Here is a 7,440-nt window from a genome sequence, read left to right on the forward strand (position 1 = left end):
GTCGCCGAGGCTCGCCTCATCCTCGGAGAGGGGCATGTAATTACTGTCTTCCGAGTCTTCATTCATGGCCTGTTTATCAGGGTTGGATCGCACGTCCTCCCGTGTGGCCTGTTTGGAATTTGGACCAACGGGGTCTTCGTTGTCTTCGGCATCGTCCGGAGTGCTATTTTCTCTCGTGTCGGAATCACTGCTTTTACCATGGCGTGGTGTAGAGTGGCGCTGCTCATGGCAGCGCTTCGGCTGCTTCTCAGTAGGCTTATCCGCCACTGGGTCCTTTTTGTCCTCGCCATTGTCTTCTTTGGGTGTATCCACCATGTATTTGTCATATGAGGAGGTGGCTGTCCAGAGCCCTGTGGGCGGTGGTTCCTGTTCCTCTCTGGCATCGTCGTCCATACAGTCGATGTCTTCGGAGTCAAAGTCAAGCATGTCGGTCAAGTCGTCGATAGTGTCTATGAAGTGAGTGGTGGGTGGGAAAGGAAGCTCTTCGTCCTCCGCTTCCCACTCGAGCCGGACATAGTTCGGCCAGGAATCTCCTATCTGGGAGAGGGATGTTAATGATTTTAACACATCGCCCAAGGGAGAGTGTTGGAAGATGTCCGCGGAGCTGAACTCCATATCGGCGCCCAGTTAGATTTGATGGGCGCGGATACACGCGGTTCGGAGCCTATGGCCGGAGACGAGTGCGAGGTTCCGATGACACAACCCTCATTGGAGGTCAGATCTATGTTTGGCTCTAGCACCGTTGAGTCTGCGGCTTCCGTGGCGGGGTCCATCCTCCCGTCCTTGGATGGCACGATCTGCACTAGATCTAGGGCCTGGACAGTTACAGGCGTTGTCTCCTGAGCATCGTCCGATGACAGATTTAAGTCATGTTCATCGTAGCTATAGGGTGCGGCTGTCATGGGTTCGAATCCGTCAAAGCCCAAGTCTCGACGGATGTCGGCGGTGTAGTTCAAGCTTCCAAACCTGACCTGATGGCCAGGGGCGTAGCTGTCGATCTGCTACAGATGGCCAAGCGAGTTGGCCCGTAGTGCGAAGCCGCCAAATACGAAGATCTGTCTGGGGAGAAAGATCTCACCCTGGACCAAGTTGTTGTAGATGATTGAAGGAGACGTCAAGCCTTATGGTGACGACGCAGTGGAACTCTCAATGAAAGCACCAATGTCGGTGTCGAAACAGGGCGGATCTCGAGTAGGGGGTCCCGAACTGTGCGTCTAAGGCTAATGGTAATAGGAGGGGGGGACACGATGTTTACCCAGGTTCGGGCCCTCTCTATGGAGGTAATACCCTACTTCCTGCTTGATTGATCTTGATGATATGAGTATTACAAGAGTTGATCTACCACGAGATCGTAGAGGCTAACCCTAGAAGCTAGCCTATGATTATGATTGTCCTTGTACTACGGACTAAACCCTAAGGTTTATATAGACACCGGAGCGGGCTAGGGTTACATAGAGTCGGTTATAGAGAAGGGAATCTATATATCTGAATTGCCAAGCTTTCCTTCCACGCAAAGGAGAGTCCCACCCGGACACGGGACGAAGTCTTCTACCTTGTATCTTCATAGCCCAACAGTCCGGCACATGCATATAGTCCGGCTGTCCGAGGACCCCTTAATCCAGGACTCCCTCAGATAGGATGGACTATTGGGAGGCATTGGTGGATGAGTGGTGCTCTCCCCAATGGCTAGCCATCCACAACAAGGCCAGGGATAAGCATACGCAAATGAAAGGTGTGCCAGACCATCAAGATAACTCCAACCTGTTTGAGTACAGGAATCACTGGGTATGTGGTTTGCTTCAAGATTCATGCAATTTTATTCTTCATGCTAGCTTGAGACCTTAACTAATATTTTGTTCCTCTCTTTTAGGCGCGACACAACAAGAAGGACGTGCCACCGTTGTAGGCTGCTATGCCATGGTCCATATTGCCCTATACAAGAAGGCCAAGGCATTCTCTGAAGATGACCTCGATCATCAAGAGAGCTTCAACAACATCTCCTCCCACAACAAGCTCGTGAGGTACAAAGACGCTGGGAAGATGAGGAAAGGGGAGGACTTCAACTCGAGCCAGAGTCCTTTTGATCCAGAGATCATGATGCTATGTGGTGACGGGAGGTCGCATGGCTCGATAGCCATTGGAGATGGACTCATACATTGTCCTAGAACTCTCCGGGAGATCAAGAAGTGCCAGATGAGTGTTGATCCTGGGTTAAGGCCTCATACATGACCAATGGAGCTCGCCATTGAGGCTAGGGCCCAGGAGCTTCTGGCGGAGGCAAACAGGCAGGCGGCATAGAGGGGGAGGCACTTGGAGGAGAGGACAGCTAGTTTGTTGGAGGCGGAGAGGAACCAGAAGGATGCATCTCACTAGGCCCAATATGAGCTCCTCGTGGTAAGTTTATCGTGCATATTAGCCAAATCATGCATGTAATGTTCGTTTCATTACTAACTAATATGACTGACTCCTGAAAACAAAGTGTGCAGTCCATGTGCAAGGAAAACGGCCAGACCCCTTCGCGATGCCCCAGATTGGTATGGCGGACACGATGAGTTTCATTTGAATGGTCATTGTTGGGGAACGCAGTAATTTCAAAACAAATCCTAAGATCACGCAAGATCTATCTCTCAGTGATGCATAGAAACGAGAGGGGAGAGTGTTGTCTACGTACCCTCGTAGAATGAAAGCGGAAGCGTTTCAATAACGTGGTTGATGTAGTCGAACGTCTTTGCAATCCTACCGATCCAAGTACCGAACATACGGCACCTCCGTGCTAAGCACATGTTCATCTTGATGACGTCCCTGGTACTCTTGATCCAGTTGAGTCCGAGGGTGAGTTCCGTCAGCACGACGGTGTTGCGATGGTGATGATGAAGCTACCGGCGCAGGGCTTCGCCTAAGCTCTGCAACGGTATGATCGAGATGTGTAACTATGGAGGGGGGCATCGCACACGGCTAAAAGATCAACTTGTGTGTTCTAGAGTGCCCCCTGGCCCCCGTATATAAAGGAGGGAGGGGAGGCCGACCATACCAAGTCCTAGTAGGATTCCACCAACAAGGAGAGAGGGGGAAGGAAGGAGAAGGAGAGAGGGAGAAGGAAAGGAGGGGCACCGCCCCCTTCCCTTGTCCTACTCAGACTCAAAGGGGGGCGTGCGGCCAGCACTCCCGCAGCCCTCCTCTCTCTCCACTAAGTCCCATCGAGGCACTCCGGTTTTATCCGAAACTTCTCCGGAACACTTCCACTGTCCGAATATAGTCGTCCAATATATCAATCATTACGTCTCAACCATTTCGAGACTCCTCGTCATGTCCGTGATCTCATCCGGGACTCCGAACAAACTTTGGTCATCAAAAACGCATAACTCATAATACATATCATCATCGAACGTTAAGCGTGCGGACCCTACGGGTTCGAGAACTATGTAGACATGACCAAGACACATCTCTGGTCAATAACCAATAGCGGAACCTAGATGCTCATATTGGCTCCTACATATTCTACAAAGATCTTTATCGGTCAAACCGCATAACAACATACGTTGTTCCCTTTGTCATCGGTGTGTTACTTGCCCGAGATTCGATCATCTGTATCATCATACCTAGTTCAATCTCATTCCCGGTAAGTCTCTTTACTCATTCTGTAATACTTCATCCCTCAACTAACTCATTATTCACAATGCTTGCAAGACTTATAGTGATGAGTATTACCGCGAGGGCCCAGAGATACCTCTCCAAAATACGGAGTGTCAAATCCTAATCTCGATCTATGACAACCCAACAAACACCTTCGAAGACACCTGTAGAGCACCTTTACAATCACCCATTTAAATGGTCACGTTTTATAGCACACAAAGTGTTCCTCCAGTATTCGGGAGTTGCATAATCTCATAGTCTGAGGAACATGTATAAGTCATGAAGAGAGCAGTAGCAATGAAACTGTCACGATCATAATGCTAAACTAACAGATGGGTCATGTCCATCACATCATTCTCCTAATGATTTGATCACGTTCATCAAATGACAACACATGTCCATGGTTAGGAAACATAACCATCTTTGATTAACGAGCTAGTCAAGTAGAGGCATACTAGGGACTATATGTTTTGTCCATGTATTCACACATGTACTAAGTTTTCGGTTAGTTCAATTCTAGCATGAATAATAAACATTTATCATGAATTAAGGAAATAAATAATAACTTTCTTATTGCATCTAGGGCATATTTCCTTCAGTCTCCCACTTGCACTAGAGTCAATAATCTAGTTCACATCACCATCTGATTTAACACCAATATTCACATCTGTATGTGATTCACACCCATAGTTCACATCGTCACGTGGTCAATACCAAAAGGGTTTACTAGAGTCAATAATCTAGTTCACATTGCTATGTGATTAACACCCAAAGAGTACTAAGGTGTCATCATGTTTTGCTTGTGAGAGAAGTTTAGTCAACGGGTCTGTCACATTCAGAGCCCTATGTATTTTGCAAATATTCTATGTATACAATGCTCTGCACGGAGCTACTCTAGCTAATTTCTCCCGCTTTCAATATGTATCCAGGTTGAGACTTAGAGTCATCTGGATCGGTGTAAAAGCTTGCATTGACGTAACTCTTTACGACAAGCTCTTTTTATCACCTCCATAAATGAGAAATATTTCCTTACTCCTCACTAAGGAAATTTTTGACCATTGTCTAGTGATCTACTCTTAGATCACTATTGTACCACCTTGCAAAAACTCATGGCAAGGTACACAATATGTCTAGTACATAGCACATCATACTTTATAGAACCTATGGCTGTGGCATTGGGAATGACTTTCATTCTCTTTCTATTTTCTGCCATGGTCGGGCTTTGACTCTTACTCAACTTTACACCTTGTAATACACGCAAGAACCCTTTCTTTGACTGATCCATTTTGAACTTCTTCAAAACTTTATCAAGGTATGTGCTTTGTCAAAGTACAATTAAGCCTTTGATCTATCTCTATAGATCTTGATGCCCAATAGGTAAACAGCCTTATCGAGGTCTTTCATTGAAAAACTCTTATTCAAGTATCCCTTTATGCTATCCAGAAATTCTATATCATTTCCAATCATCAATATGTCATCCACACATAATATCAGAAATGCTACAGAGCTCCCACTCACTTTCTTGTAAATACAGGCTTCTCCAAAAGTCTGTATAAAACCATATGCTTTGATCACACTATCAAAGCGTTTATTCCAACTCTGAGAGGCTTGCACCAGTCCATAAAGGGATCACTGGAGCTTGCACACTTTGTTAGCACCCTTTGGATTGACAAAACTTTCTGGTTGCATCATATACAACTCTTCTTCCAGAAATCCATCCAGGAATGCAGTTTTAACATCCATCTGCCTGATTTCATAAAATATGGCAACTGCTAACATGATTCAAACGGATTTAAGCATCACTATAGTTGAGAAAATCTCATTGTAGTCAACACCTTGAACTTTGTCGAAAACCTTTTTCCGACAAGTCGAGCTTTGTAGATAGTAACACTACCATCAGCGTCCGTCTTCCTCTTGAAGATCCATTTATTTTCTATGGCTTGCTGATCATCGGTCAAGTCCACCAAAGTCCACACTTTGTTCTCATACATGGATCCCATCTCAGATGTCATGGCCTCAAGCCATTTCGTGGAATCTGGGTTCATCATCGCTTCCTCATAGTTCATAGGTTCATCATGGTCTAGTAACATGACTTCCAGAATAGGATTACCATACTATTCTGGTGCGGTCCATACTCTGGAAGACCTACGAGGTTCTGTAGTAACTTGATCTGAAGTTTCATGATCATCATCATTAGCTTCCTCACTAATTGGTGTAGGAATCACTAGAACTGATTTCTGTGATCAACTACTTTCCAATTCGGGGGAAGATACAATTACCTCATCAAGTTCTACTTTCCTCCCACTCACTTCTTTCGAGAGAAACTCCTTCTCTAGAAAGGATCCATTCTTAGCAATGATCTTGCCTTCGGATCTGTGATAGAAGGTGTACCCAACAGTTTCCTTTGGGTATCCTATGAAGACACACTTCTCTAATTTGGGTTCAAGCTTATCAGGTTGAAGATTTTTCACATAACCATCGCAGCCCCAAACTTTAAGAAACGGCAACTTTGGTTTCTTACCAAACCATAGTTCATAAGGCGTCGTCTCAACGGATTTTGATGGTGCCATATTACAGTGAATGCAACTGTCTCTAATGCATAACCCCAAAACGATAGTGGTAACCCGGTAAGAGACATCATAGATTGCACCATATCCAATAAAGTGTGGTTACAATGTTCGGACACACCATTACGCTGTGGTGTTCCATGTGGCGTGAGCTGTGAAACTATTCCACATTGTTTTAAATGAATGCCAAACTCGTAACTCAAATATTCTCCTCTACGACAGGTCGTAGAAACTTTATTTTCTTGTTACGCTGATTCTCCACTTTACTCTAAAATTCTTTGAACTTTTCAAATGTTTCAGACTTGTGTTTCATTAAGTAGATATACCTATATCTGCTCAAATCATCTGTGAAGGTCAGAAAATAACGATACCCTCCACGAGCATCAACACTCATTGGACTGCATACATCGGTATGTATTATTTCCAATAAGTCACTAGCTTGTTCCATTGTTCTGGAAAACAAAGTTTTGGTCATCTTGCCCATAAGGCACGACTCGCAACCATCAAATGATTCATAATCAAGTGATTCCAAAAGTCCATCTTCACAGAGTTTCTTCATGCGCTTTACACTAATATGACCCAAACAGCAGTGCCACAAATATGTTGCACTATCATTATCAACTTTGCATCTTTTGTTATCAATATTATGAATATGTGTATCACTACGATCAAGAGTCAATAAACCATCAACATTGGGTGTATGACCATAGAAGGTTTTATTCATGTAAACAGAATAACAATTTATTCTCTTTCTTAGATGAATAATCTATCACAATAAACATGATCTAATCATATTTATGCTCAACGCAAACACCAAATAACATTTATTTAGGTTCAACACTAATCTCGAAAGTATAGGGAGTGTGCGACGATGATCATATCAATCTTGGAACCACTTCCAACACACATCGTCAATTCACCCTCAAATAGTCTCAGTTTATTCTGTAATTCCTGTTTCGAGTTATTAATCTTAGCAACCGAACAAGTATCAAATACCTAGGGGCTACTATATACAAGTAAGGTACACATCAATAACATGTATATCAAATATACCCTTGTTCACTTTGCCATCCTTCTTATGCACCAAATATTCAGGGCATTTCCGCTTCCAGTGACCATTTCCTTTGAAGTAGAAGTACCCAGTTTCAGGATTTGGTCCGGCTTTGTGCTTCTTCACGGGAGTGACAACTTCCTTGCCATTCTACTTGAAGTTGCCTTTCTTTCCCTTTGCCCTTTACTT

This window comes from Triticum aestivum, chromosome 2B (genome assembly GCF_018294505.1).
Source record: "Triticum aestivum cultivar Chinese Spring chromosome 2B, IWGSC CS RefSeq v2.1, whole genome shotgun sequence".
NCBI lineage: Eukaryota > Viridiplantae > Streptophyta > Magnoliopsida > Poales > Poaceae > Triticum > Triticum aestivum.